The sequence below is a fragment of the Macrobrachium rosenbergii genome, chromosome 19 (assembly GCF_040412425.1).
Source record: "Macrobrachium rosenbergii isolate ZJJX-2024 chromosome 19, ASM4041242v1, whole genome shotgun sequence".
Classification (NCBI taxonomy): domain Eukaryota; kingdom Metazoa; phylum Arthropoda; class Malacostraca; order Decapoda; family Palaemonidae; genus Macrobrachium; species Macrobrachium rosenbergii.
The window spans coordinates 9,600,772-9,616,656 of record NC_089759.1 but is presented as its reverse complement, the minus strand read 5'-3'; the positions used below and the strand labels follow the sequence as shown (position 1 = coordinate 9,616,656).

Here is a 15,885-nt window from a genome sequence, read left to right as displayed (position 1 = left end):
ATATGTATATGTATATATATATATATATATATATATATATATATATATATATATATATATATATATATATATATATATATATATATATATATATATATATATATAAATACTGTACATACTTTACTGCAGTCGTAACCTGCTTCGACTTCATATCTAAGGCATTATCAAAGGATGCAACCGATCAGGTATACACCCAAAATTTAATTTTTCTTCTGGTAAATTTGTATATGTCAACCCCGTAAAAATATATATATATATATATATATATATATATATATATATATATATATATATATATATATATATATATATATCTTTATGTATATATATATAATATATATATATATATATATATATATATATATATATATATATATATATATATACACATACACACGCAAATGTTTCAGAACAAAATATGCATACGAATCGCTTTCTACATTAGTTCTCCCGAAAGCCAACGACTTCCTGTCGCCCTGCCTTGCCCTTTCACCTGAGTTCGACTTCCCCAAACGAACTGGAACGTTTATGGCTGTCCAGGAGTCATGGAAGTGTTCCCAGGAAGGAATGTATTTCAGGTTATGGCTCTAATAACCCCGGGGGGTTGAGGGGAGTGAATGGCATGACTCAGAGATTTCCCGACTCGTTTGTGTCTTGGTATTTCATGGGATTCTTTCAGTGCTTGTTTGTATGTTTATGTACACAAATGCATACACATATGTATGTATGTGTATGTATATATATATAATATGTGTATGTATATGTTTACAATTATATATATATATATATATATATATATATATATATATATATATATATATATATATATATATAATATATATATTACATACATGCATACATACATTACATTTTAAAGCAAGTTGGTTTTTATGACATAATAGTCGCCTACATGACAATGAGAGCCACATTTTTTTTCAATATTATTACCATGAAAATTGACTGTGATTAACTACTTTATATATAAATATGCTCAGGATTATAGATGAATGTTTACATTTGACGATAACGAAAAAGTGAAAAAAGATTGTTATATCTACTGTATATAAAAACATTCAAGCCGACATGGGATTGACCTAAATGATTATGAAAAAGTTAAAATTTTATTAACATTTTTAACAAGCTAACACAATTTACGGAATAATTACGATTATGGTAATTTCGCTTGTAGTTAAGATGAAAATCCTAATGGGTCATAGAAACCTTAGTGAAGATTGCCTCTAAATGATCACGGCTGATTACGATGTAAACACTAATTGACACCGAACTCAATCATTTTATAAAACTCGGGTCTCACTTGGCTATTCTTATGTTATAGACGATGGTTTGAAGAGAAGCTAGTAATTGTGTGTGTGTGTGTGTGTGTGTATATATATATATATATATATATATATATATATATATATATATATATATATATATATATATATATATATATATATATATATATATATATATATATATATATATATATATATATATATATATATATATATATATATATACTGTACATACTTTACTGCAGTCGTAACCTGCATCGACTTCATATATCTAAGGCATTGTCGAAGGATGCAACCGATCAAGGTATACACCCAAAATTTAATTTTTCTTTTCGTAAATTTGTATATGTAAACCCTGTAATATATATATATATATATATATATATATATATATATATATATATATATATATATATATATATATAAGTATATATACGTATATAAGCATATTGTTTCAGAACAAAATATGCATACGAATCACTTTCTAGATTAGTTCTCCCGAGAGCCAACGACTTCCTCTCACCCTGGAACGTTTATGGCTGTCCAGGAGTCATGGAAGTGTTCCCAGGAAGGAATGTCTTTCAGGTCATGACTCTAATAAACCCCGGGGGGTGGGGGGAGTGAATGGCATGACTCAGAGATTTCCCGACTTGTTTGTGTCTTGGTATTTCATGGGATTCTTTCAGTGCTTGTTTGTATGATTATGTACACAAACACAAATGCATACACATATATATATGTATGCGTATGTATATATAATATATGTGTGTGTATATATATATATATATATATATATATATATATATATATATATATATATATATATATATATATATATATATATATATATATATATATATATTACATTTTAAAGAAGGTTGGTTTTTGTGGTATAATAGTCGCCTATAAGACTGTGAGAGCCACATTTTTTATTCAATATTATTACCACGAATAAACTGGGAAATTTTAGAGGTGAACTGAATTCCCAATAGATTTTCCTTGTTTTTATTCTGTAGTATTCGAGGCTCGATTACTGATATTTGTGCAGCCCTATTTGAACTGGTTGAATAAACATTTATATATATATATATATATATATATATATATATATATATATATATATATATATATATATATATATATATATATATATATATATATATGTGTGTGTGTGTGTGTGTGTGTATGTGTGTATAATATATATATATATATATATATATATATATATATATATATGAAATTTTTATCACACCGTGATTTATATACAATCATGAAGCTACAAATGTTGCTTAATATCAAATTCACGCTACCTCGGGAATATCTCTGATGGAGAATTATCACCGAAAGGGAATTTATATAAGTGATAAATGAATTAGTACCGTCGGGACGCGAACCCTTGACACGGACCTATTCAGCAACTCCAGTAGACGTTACCACCACGCCATCAAGAGAGGTATAAGTCATTACCGAGCCTGCTGTACTGTTTTTCCCATCGCGAGCGGGGAAATTGTACTTAGTCTCGGCAATGATCCACCTCCGCCATGATAGTTCGTTGGTGCGTTTGGAACACGCAGCTCTTATTATGAAATTTTTTATCACACCTTGATTTATATACAATCATGAAGCTACAAATGTTGCTTAATATCAAATTCACGCTACCTCGGGAATATCTCCGATGGAGAATTATCACCAAAGGGGAATTTATATAAGTGATAAATGAATTAGTACTGTCGGGACGCGAACCCTTGACACGGACCTATTCAGCGACTCCAGTAGACGTACAGTACAGCAGACTCGGTAATGAATTATACCTCTCTTGATGGCGTGGTGGTAACGTCTACTGGAGTCGCTGAATAGGTCCGTGTCAAGGGTTGCGTCCTGACGGTACTAATTCATTTATCACTTATATAAATTCCCCTTCGGTGATAATTCTCCATCGGAGATATTCCTGAGGTAGCGTGAATTTGATATTAAGCGACATTTGTAGCTTCATGATTATATATATATGTGTGAGTGTGTGGTGTGTATAATATATATATATATATATATATATATATATATATATATATATATATATATATATATATATATATATATATATATATATATATATATATATATATATATATATATATATATATATATTTATATTATATTAATTACAGTGGCTACGTTTATATAAAATCCTTCTACGCTCTTTTGTGACGTTGCCACCCATAAGTTTTCAAAAAAGGATGCGAAATCGATGTCCAGAACTTCCCTATGTGTCTAATAATTTCAACAAAGCCGGAAATTAAACCTTCAGGCATGATGTACTGACTTGAAGGAAAAGCTTTGAAAACTGTACTCTTTATCTTTTTCCTTTTCTTAGTTTCCTTCATGAGACTTATTCTTATTACATATTCATTTTGAACAGTTGTTTCTTCTCTGGTCATACAAAGCAACATATCTTTGTGTATGTAAATTCAGTTTCAGTATCAAGACTTTTACCATTATTATTTCATTTTCGATGCAAGTAAAATACCCTGCCGTTCTTAAGAACCAGTATTAAATACTTCTATATTTTATTTCTGCCCCTCTCTGATCTGTTGCACTCTCGAAATCAGTTATGCCACAAATGATAAAGGGAGAGAGTAATATAACGGAGACACTGCATTTCAAAAGTTAAACAGAATGAAAGGCAATCAAAAGGATTAACATACTGTGTTTTGTAGTATTGCAATAAGCTGACTGTTCGTACTTGGCTTAGTAGCTAATTAAGGCTGCGTAATTGCACACAGCATTATTATCTACAACGAAATCATAAAACAATTTGATTGCTCATAGGGATACGAAATGACTTACGTTACATATTTAATATATGAAGTCCATAGACATTAAAAGTCTTCCACCGAGAGACGGGACCCATTTTAGATGAGCTAATTAAACTTTAAGTGAAAGAAGGAAATTAATAATGATGTGAGGGAGCTCTAGCAGAGAAAGGGGGATTCTGGAGATTAGATGTTGACGAACATAGAGACAAGGGATCAGTCAGTACAGGGTGTGTGTGTGTGAGGAGAGAGAGAGAGGTAATAAAGTATTAATATAAAGAGAGATGTCACTATTGTTTTCTTTTTATTTTCATTTCCTATGTTTATTATTATTATTATTATTATTATTATTATTATTATTATTATTATTATTATTATTATTATTATTATTCAAGGTGGTATAACACAAAGAAATGTTTATTATGGAAGGTTGGCTATAGACCCAATTCTTTATGATGCGATGAACTTATTCTCACGAAAATTATACCGAAGTACTTCATCTTTTAAACTGATCACGAGTAATGAGGCGCATGCGTGTCAAAACGAAGAACATACACGTGTATGTACTGTACATACCCAGTATGCAGAATTTCAAAGTACCGAAGTCCAGTACCTCAGAAATTATCGTCGCGTGTCGTCGGAACACATCGAATACACCTTTGTTCGCTGCATCATTAGTGCAAATGTCACAACGTTATTATTATCATCCCAGGCGACAATATCATCGACTCGTACTGTTACAGTAAACGAGGAATGGCTGAAACGATCTCGTTTGAAATTGGCCAAAACATTTATTCTCTATACGTCTGTGTATAATGTTGAGAGGATATATATATATATATATATATATATATATATATATATATATATATATATATATATATAATATATATATATATAATATATATATATATATATACTGTATACATATAAGTATATGTATAACTGAATCACGAAAATTTGGAACGTGATGAATATATAAATAAAAGCAAGTCCCAAGAGGAAAGTGAAACAGCGGGTGGTGCTAGGCCTCTCGACTTACTGTAAGTCGAAAGGCCTACCACCACTCCGTTGTTTCACTTTCCTTCGGGGCATTTGTTTTTATATATATATATATATATATATATATATATATATATATATATATATATATATATATATATATATATATATATATATATGTATATATATATATATATATATATATATATATATATATATATATATATATATATACACATACATATACACATACATATACATACAAGTATTACAAGTCTGTGTGCGCAACGGGAGAGAGCAAGGGAGATGATCAATCAGAGAAAATACTTAGCTAGAAAATCTTGAGGGCAGCGACGAGCAATATATATAAAAATTATTTGGGTAGACTGTAAGAAGTAAGCAATGAATAATAGAATTTATAAACATGTTATACATAAAATTAATAAATATATATATATATATACATTTGTATATATTTAAAATATATATATATGTATATATATGTGCCTTTTTATATAATATATATATATACATAGATACATATATATATATAAATATATATATATATATATATATATATATATATATATATATATATATATATATATATATATATATATATATATATATATATATATATATATATATATATATATATATATATATAGTGGTACAGGGAAACACTCTAGGAAACGTATTCATAGGAAGACGGACGATAACCACACATCACTAGGCTGCCTTTTTTTTTTTTTACAGCCAACGTTTCAAAATTATCTACAGAATTACATCCTCGGGGCTGCGCATAAGAAAAGATAAAGACAATTGTAAGTACAGTCTTAGAATACATTTAAAACATTACAGGGTAAGAATGAAATAAATAAAAATAAAAACACAACCAACCTAGAGGTGAGACAGTAGGGAACTAAATAGAAAGAAACCACCACAGTAAGAAGTTAAGCTAAATGCAATTGACTAGCAGATGTATGAGTATTTAAGGATGGTACAAGTAGTATTATAATCAAACGACTCTAGGATTGTTTAATCTTGAGGGTTGGCAGTATGACCGATGACATTTAAAATTTTTGTTCTCAATGTAGGTTTTACATTGTTTTGAATGGTTCCTGATATTGGAGTGCTCGAGGTTCTGCTGCCTGTGCGGAAACTAACTCTCCGATGTGCATCAATGCGCACCTTAAGAAGCCTACTGGTGGATCCCATGTAAATCCCTGAAATACATTTAAGGCAAGTATATTTATAGATGACACCAGAGGACATATAGGGACACAGCTGATCCTTCACTTTAAACAAAGAGCCAATTCCAATAGGATTTTGTTTAAAGTAAAGGATCAGCTGTGTCCTTATATGTCCTCTGGTGTCATCTATAAATAAACTTGCCCTAAATGTACTTCAGGGATTTACGTGGGATCCACCAGTAGGCTTCTTAAGGTGCGCATTAATGCACATCGGAGAGTTAGTTTCGGCACAGGTAGCAGAATCTCGAACCCAGAGCACTCAAATATCAGGAACCATTCAAAACATGTGTAAAACCTACATTGAGCGTTTTTTATAAAACAACTTGTACCATCCTTAAATACTCATACATTTGCTAGTCAACTGTATTTAGCTTAACTTCTTACTGTGGTGGTTTCTTTCCATTTAGTTCCTTACTGTCTCACCTCTAGGTTGGTTGTGCTTTTATTTTTGTTTGTTTCTTTCTTACTCTGTAATATTTTAAATGTACTCTAAGACTGTACTTATAATTGTCTTTATCTTTTCTTATGCGCAGCCCTGAGGATGTAATTCTGTAGATAATTACGAAACTTTGGGTATAAAATAAAAAAAGGCAGCCTATTGATGTGTAGTTTTTTGTCCGTCTTCTCAGAATATATATATATATATATATATATATATATATATATATATATATATATATATATATATATATATATATATATATATATATATATGTGTGTGTGTGTGTGTGTGTGTGTGTGTGTGTGTATGTGTGTATGCATGTATGTATATACTGTATACACATCCGTATTTATAAACACGACCTTATTTTATTCATTCTGTCCATTAGACGATTATTATCAATTACGGCCTTATGAGAGGGTGCACAAATTTCGGCTGAATTATATTGTCCTAACACCAGGTAGAATTAACAAATATGTTTTGCTCCGAGTCATTTGTTACTTTGCTTACTGACTTGATTGGTTTAAATAAAAAAAAAAACCAACATGCGTTTTACTAATTTGCCTGGTCGAGCCTGTAATGAATTGGTGGCGTGTCTGGCCTATCCTTTTTTTAACTCTCGTTCCAGATTTTGAGGTTATGCAAATTTCCTTTCATTGGAGTTTGCGACCTTCCAGAATTTCGAGACCGGAAGATTCTCTAGAAAGCTAACTTTCAGTATAGGGAAGTCGTTTCTCGTAAAGAGTTTGTGTAAATAATTAGCAATTATCATTCATGAATACGTTCAAAGTAACTTCTTGCCTGCTTCGCTAGTTCAGAAAACTTAGCCAGACACCGCGGTTCTAAATTTCTCTCTCTCTCTCTCTCTCTCTCTCTCTCTCTCTCTCTCTCTCTCTCTCTCTCTCTCTCTCTCTGTTTGGGCTTTGTGTGTGTTTGTGTCTCATTAACATATTCATCAACTCCTTTATAAAGGAAAATGAACTCCATAGAACTTCTCATTTTTATCCCGACGGAATTAAACTTTGGCTGCGCTGTGCTCATCAGCAATTTGTTTGGCGTCTTTTCTTCGCTAACGAAGTTGGGGAGGGGGACGTTATGTCTCCACGCCTGCGTGTGTGTATATGTGTGTTTCTAGGCGTTTATCTTATACAAAAATGAATAGAATTAAATGACAGAGGGTCAAAACATTATGAGAACGTCGATGAAAATGTGACAAGACCATGAAGTAAGACCGATAAGGCAGTACCTGGCACTCAGCTAACAAAATTGATAGTGCCATGGTGCTTTCCACCAAGAAAGTTATAACATTGGCAGTAGTTTCATACGTTCCAGAAATATATGTTGTAGAATGTACTTATGTTATATCATCCTGTTTATCACATCAATCGTTCTCCGTGACAAAGCGAGGAAAGGATGGTTGAAGAGGGAGTAGTGATACAAAGAGAGAGAGAGAGAGAGAGAAAGAGAGGGGGAGGGGAGGGCGAAAGACAGACACACACACACACACACACAGAACTTCACGAGGGTAGCCTCTAGGGCTGTCTCCCCGCTCCCCCGCTGCTTCTTCTCGTCATTATTTTGTTCTGTGTTCTTATTACCTAGCTATTGTTTCTAATTCCTCTGCCTCTTATTTTAGAGGACAGTGTGTTTCATACTTCACGTTATATCAGACTTTACCCGCCTTACCCCCGAATAGTTTTTTTTATTATCTCTCTCTCTCTCTCTCTCTCTCTCTCTCTCTCTCTCTCTCTCTCTCTCTCTCTCTTTTAATTGGGCGTTCATAAAAGCGTTCCGGCACCCCAAATGAATGTCAGAAATTTGAAATTTTGAAAACATTCCTACTTTTTCCAGTTCATTTTTTTTTATTTGTTTTGTGAAATCGTTTCCAGTGGTTGTTTTTTTAATGTTCAAAAAGTCGGTTTGCAATGTTTTCTTATAGATTGTGTATGCGTGTATTTATTGAATGAATAGTTGCTTTATATTCCCTTCCTGCCGTCAGTAATGAACTGCATTATTTTTACATATAGGTTTTCTTATTATTTTTCAGGAGCTACGTAATATATACCATGTCTGTGAACCATTCCAAAGTCTCGGCAAACGTAAAGAGGAACATAATCTGCGATGTGAACTCGTCTTGACGCTTGGTCAAAAGTTTAGTCAATTTCACGCTAATACTGCATCTGACCCTTCAGTTTTCCTCGCCTAAAATTGTGTCAGTCCTTTCGCTTGGGTAGAGTTATTCGCTTGGGATAGCTAACACTGGCTATTCAGGTTATTCCCTTGCTTATGGTAGAAGAGAAGGCTTAATAACATCATACATTCTGAAGTCTTTTCAGTTATTTTAAACTTTGTTTTTCACAAGTCTGATTCTTAACTTTTCTCTGCTATCTCTTCACACTTAATGAGGTTTTCAGCAGAAAGCAACTCGGTCTGTTTGACATATCATTTAATGTATTTCGGGTTATTAGTTTTGTCCTAAAAAGAGGAAAATAAAAAAAAAGACAGTTGAAGAGTCTCCTATTACAGGACATATTTCAAATGTATGACGGAATAGCTAGGTTGCGACACTATCATCAGTAGTATAAACTGCAACATTATTGATGATCATAATTATGACGACGAAGGTGAACATAAAAGGGGGGTAGTGCCGTCAGGTTCCTCATGCGGTGTACTGTAGGCATTGCTTAAGGTTCTTTGCAGCGTGCCTTCGGCCCCTAGCTGCAACCCCTTTCGTTCCTTTTACTGTACCTCCTTTCATATTCTCTTTCTCCCATCTTACTTTCCACCCTCTCGTAATAATTGATTCATTGTGCAATTGCGAGGTTTCCCTCCTGTTACACCTTTCAAACCTTTTACTGTCAATTTCCGTTTCAGCGCTGAATAACTTCATAGGTCCCAGTGCTTGGCCTTTGACCTAAATTATATATTCAATTCAATTTAGTTCAACATAGAAATGATGATAGTGATGCCTGCCAGTGACATTGGTTTCATAATAACCAGCATAAGCGTTCATCGTTTTCATATAAAGTATAACTACATAGATTACCGTTTGATATCCAAAGTGTTTATAACTACATCTGTTGTTAAATGGTAATACTCAGCAATCACAGACCACTGAGTGAAAATTACAGTGACAATAACGAGTTGCAAGCATATGTCCCCGACCTACATTGCCGAACTAGTTCATTTATTTATTTATTTAGAGATTTAGAAACTTATTTATATAATTATTTTATTCTGGCTGGTGCTGTAGGGAAGTTGCTCCGTATTAAAATGCCTCGATTTCAATCAACATTAAAAGAATTAGGCAACGATTTTTATTTAATCCATTTCCATCACTCGACTTCAAAAACGATCCAGAATATTTCTGAACCAATATGCTGTAATGGGAGTTTTATGCTAAGCGAGAGTGATCAGTTTTCCCCTCTGTTTGTTTGATGTTCTTATTGAGCCTCATTGATTCGAATATTGAAATGAGATATTTTTTTCTTGCAATTTGTTCCCAAAACCGTGACTTTAATTCGTTAAGATAATTTGAGCTAAGATTTTCAGCGATCTTCCTTCCCCCTCTAACCGTAATCCTTGGAAATTTTTTATCTTCTATTAACATACAGCAGAATGTTTTCATAATTATTTTCCAGAAAGTGGAGTAATTGAATCATTCGTGACAAAGGTTATTGCTGGGCAAATTCCGCCCTTCCGCAGCTGATCTCATTCCTCGTTCCAGAGATTTTGCATTTTTGGTAATAATTTTTTACTCTCTCGGTCCTGTTTTTTTTTAAAGTTAGAAATATCAAAGAGAAGCAAAATCTTTGTTCAGAGAGGTCGTTAAGTCTCTTCATAAGCAACTTTATACACTGTACATGTCACCTATAAGGAGATATCTCTTAGTCAGTCCTGGAAAACATCTCTTCGTGTGAGAGCTAGAATGTTTAGCCTTCCCTTCTTCTCTTTTTAGTTGAAATGATACATCCATCCAAAATATAACTAGATTTTGAATTAGATGTATACCTGCTATGACGACATATATCTTGGATTGAAGTAACAGAAGAGAAAAACAAAAATGTTATGAAGCCCATTGTGGTTATTACAATTACATACGTGTCTGGTAAAAAGTGACAAATAGATTCTGTATTATATGTTATGAAGTGTTTTCCCGTTCAACTTTTTTTTACTTGGCATGGAAAAAAATACGTGGAAAACTGACTTTTGTCGATTCATGTACACGCTTCCAACGGCATTGACCTTACGCAAATCGTGAGAGTTGAATTCAAAATTGCCTTTTTTTATATGCATTGTGCTCGTTTACTCAGTCGCACAGCCATAAATGTCACTGGGTATTTAAAACCTAGCTTTTATATGTCATCGCTGGTTCGAGAATGTGCAAATGTCAAAGAGATGAGTTTGCTGTAGCCTGAGCATAATTCGATTTTCAAATATGAACACAAACAGCTGAAAAAAAAAACTTATCAAGAATCCATTCATTACATATAATGGCAGTTGGTGCCAGCTGATTTTCGTACCAATATCTGTTTTACCATTGCCAGCTGGTCTCAGAGACATTGAGGCGAATCTTTAACCAAGTAGCCTACTGTTAAACTCCACAGATTTCCCATTTGTTATCCTTCCGCTGCCTGAAGTGTTCCGATGGATCAAGGCTCCCTTAGTCGTGTAAATATTGAAAGAATTAACCGTAAGACTCAGGGACTGAACGATAACGAAACACGTATTCACAAGCGTTTTTGTTATGTAAAGACTTTTAAAACAAGTAAAAAATGCGCCGAAGCTTCTTCAGCACAATCGAGTTTTCTGCACAACGTATAATCAGGGCCACCGAAAGATTGATCTTTCGGTGGTCTCGGTATAATGCTGTATGAGCTGCGGCCCGTGAATCTTTAACCAGGGCCGGATGGTGGCCTGTCCTACTTCGTTACCAGATGCACGATTATGACTAACTTTAACTTTAAAGAAAATAAAAACTACTGAGGCTAGAGGGCTGCAGTTTGGTATGTTTGATAATTGGAGGGTGGATGATCAACATACCAATTTGCAGCACTCCAGCCTCAGTAGTTTTTAAGATCTGAGGGCGGACAGAAATAGTGCGGACAGAAAAAGTGCGGACGGACATACAAAGCCGGCACAGTTTTCTTTTACAGAAAACTGAAAATGGTGCTGATAAGAGGTCATCGCCCCAGTAAATGTTTTGTGACGCTAGATTCTTTCATTAACTTTAATGACACATATGTAAAAGTTCGTAAACTTAACCCATGAATCCGGGAAAGGTACACACACACACACACACACACACACACACACACACACACACACACACACACACACACACACACACATTACCGAACAACATCGGTTTTATCCTGGGGAATAACAAATTCATGTGAAAATAGAGCTACTCTGCAAGAAACTGTACAAAAACCCAATGGCGTAGTATAATCTCCTCGCGACGAGGATAAATAAATAAATAAGTAAATAAATGTTGCTATGGGAACATTACTGATCACTGGCTTCTTCCTAAGAATTGACAAATTCATGGGAAAATAGAACTAATGTACGAGAAACTGTGGGCTACAAAAACCCAGTGGCATAGTATACCCTTCTAATGACAAAAAAGAGTGAATAAAAACCACGAAATATTTCTTCTTATAATGGCAATAAACTCGTCATAAAAAAAGAACGTCAGGAACCTCGATAAAAAAAGAAGGGTGGTCGTTTTAGCGAGAAGGTAAACAGCTTCGTCAAGGAAAGGGGGCGGGGGAAACAAGTAACGTAAAAAATGCTAAAGTAGCGCAGATATATGTAGCCATTTTCGGTACTTAACGTAAGGTACCTTTCCTCACGACTGTACATGAAATATACCGACGTGAGACGGGAATATAATTTATATACGGCGTAATGGTTGGTTTTTTAGTTGGCTGTGGGGGTCCGGCTATAACTCACTTTAAGAAGTGTTAGTATACCTTAGATGGCGAATGGTGTCTGTAAGTAAGAACTTGATATCTGTATTGTTATTTTAACATTCTAAAGTGACAGTTACACTCAAAGAATTCTATGTTTTAGTTAAAAATTCGTTTACTTTTAATAAGACAGTGAAATTGGCCTCGACACCACTACAAGCTTTCGTGTATATAGATATTTCTATTTGACAGTCCATGCATTTGTAATGAGTTTTATATAAGAGACAATTTCCATAGTGGTAGAAAGCACTGTGATGCCTAAAATATTTATACGTAATTCTAATCAGAATTTAATGTAAGAAACTTTACAAATATGCATAGTGTGGTGTTCATTATGTGAAATATAGCTTATCATTAATCGTGGCATGAAGCTTTAATCAGTCTTCCTGTTATTTTCTCTTTTCCATACCGGAAAAAAGTATACTCCATTTACTCAATCAAAAACACATTACCGAATATCATTCATTATTATTATTATTATTATTATTATTATTATTATTATTATTATTATTATTCACATGGAACAAGCCCACAGGGGCCAGTGACTTGAAATTCAAGTTTCCGTTGCAATATTGCAGTTTACTCTCGAAGACGTCAAAATTTATGTATTAACGTCCAAAACAAAAACTATTTTCCTCTTTTGGGGGGAAGACGTAAGCCTGGACACATTAAATCTCAAATTACCGAAATTAAGCCGATCAGATTTATGTGCGTATGCTGTATAATGCCCATTACCTCAAAGAAGTTTTACTACTCAGAAAATCTGAAGATAGGTCCATTTGAGTTACATACACTTTAGTTATCTTTTACATAACTTAGCTAGGTATTACAGTACAATGTTACATACTTCATCAAAGAGCAGTCGGGAACTTTGACAAGTTTCATCTCTTGGTGTTTGGATATTTATTCCATATTTTCCACGACGAATAATTTCTAACCCATCACGTGGATGATTGTCTCTTTAAAGAAAACTATAATAGAGATGGCTACTTGTCTGTCCGTCCGCACTTTTTCTGTCCGCCCTCAGATCTTAAAAACTACTGAGGCTAGAGGGCTGCGAATTGGTAGGTTGATCATCCACCCTCCAATCATGAAACATAACAAATTACAGCTCTCTAGCCTCAGTATTTTTTTTTTTATTTTATTGAAGGTTAAAGTTAGCCATGATATAGGTGCCAACAACACAGGCCGAAAGTTTCATGGTCCACGGCTGAGAGTTTCATGCAGCATTATACGCTGTACAGAAAACTCGATTGTGCCGAAGAAATTTCGGCGCATTTTTCACTTGTTATTATTGTGAATTATTAACCTTCCCGTGTCAGGCCTAAGTTGAGCGGGCTTCTGGTAATTACTTCAGCCTATTTTCGAAGGGAGCCGCCCGCGTCCCGGAAAATTGTGTGACAGTTAAGAAAATCTTTCCTATTTTTCTTAGCGTTTTGGTTAATTGGAAATGACTAGAGAGTTAAAAAAAGAAAATACTTTTTCGATTATTCTTCACTTTTCAGAATCTCCTCTGAATGCGCTTTTCATAGCGTGTTCTCTGATTGTCGGTTTTAGTAGTTCTCTCTCTCTCTCTCTCTCTCTCTCTCTCTCTCTCTCTCTCTCTCTCTCTCTCTCTCCTATTTATTCATTTCTCACCTTCTATCATGATCCTTCTTTCATTCCAGACTAATCGTTTCAGATTATTTAGAAACTCATTTATTTCTAATCATATTTCCTCTACACTAAACTTCTCACAACTCTCACTCACCTCGCCCATTCCATTTTGTTATTGGTTACTACACTTCTGTCCAAGCAAAAACACACGAACTCGTGCATACGAACAGACGTTGGGAAGAAGAAAGCAGGAAGGGAGAAGGACGTTCATGTTGGTGATATTAAAATACATGTAAATTAGTGACATACAAATAAATTACAGTTCGTGAGTTGCAATTTTGGGTAACGTAAGAAAAGACGATCATTTCGTTGCATTTGGTGATATCTTCATAGATTCTGAGGAAAGTTATCCGCTCACCCAGAAAATCTAGGGACTTTGTTGACATGGCCGCCTACGGAGAATACATACTTTTATACACACATGAAGCTAATCCTTGCAGCGAGCATTGCCAGCAGCGCTGCAGATGGCACTGAAGGTTCACTGTAGCTTCCCGCCCCTCCCCACCTCTCTCTCTCTCTCTCTCCCCAGCTCCATTGCTTCCTGCCTTTCACTTTTCACCCGTTCTCTTTGGTCTCCTCCCACTTTGCCGTTCAACTTCTTGAACTTTACGTCGCTCCAATGTTCAGCTTTTATTTAAAAATAATTCCTTTAGGCGAGAACTACGAGTCTCTCGAACTGGTTTTGTTATTATTATTATTATTATTATTATTATTATTATTATTATTATTATTATTATTATTATTATTATTATTATTAGTCTTGTCAGATTAATAATAATAATAATAATAATAATAATAATAATAATAATAATAATAATAAAATCAAGGATTTCGTACAAGAGCCACTTAATTTGCCTTCGTTATACACGTCACTTTGAAGTAATTTTTTCTCCTTTATGGGAAAATGGTCTTCAAAGATTTGACATCATTCAGAGCTTCTAATTAGCTCATCTTTTGGGGACATTTGGTTTGAAAATGTGACAACGCAGTCAGCTGAAGCTTTGATATGTTATAGAATATCAAAAACTAAGACAGTTTGGCTAAAAAAAAAAAAAAAAGGGTTGCGCCAGTTCGTCTAACCAAGGACGATTTTTGTAGAGCTTAGAGAATCTCTCCCAACTTGTAAGGAGAGTTGTTTATTTGTCCTGTATATCAGGGGATGATGGAGCAGGCAGTCCAATGTCCCATATTACACCAGGTCTTGATGCAAGAAAGGCATGGGGCAGGGAAGGGAGAATAAAAAAAAAAATAGGAAAAAGATGTTTGTGGCTTTTCTTATATAAAATTCTCCCATATGTCTGGGTATAAAACATTTTTATATCTATGTGTTTCCCTTTTCTCAACAACTTATCACATATGTATAAATATTCGCTCACTGATTTATATATCTCTGTACATATTTATTCATTCATATCCTGTAGTTTATTCTTTGTTGTGATTTTCCCGTTTTCA

General features: G+C 33.7%; 1 long non-coding RNA gene across 1 annotated transcript in view; it reads left to right on the top strand.

Annotated features, from left to right (window-relative positions):
- Nucleotides 1-9,847, top strand: part of LOC136848619 (uncharacterized) — a 40,623-nt gene extending 30,776 nt beyond the window's left edge. Inside the window, exon 3 of the long non-coding RNA XR_010856070.1 lies at nt 8,853-9,847. This is a non-coding gene — a long non-coding RNA (uncharacterized lncRNA). The remainder of the gene's footprint in view (nt 1-8,852) is intronic.
- Nucleotides 9,848-15,885: the final 6,038 nt, after the last annotated feature.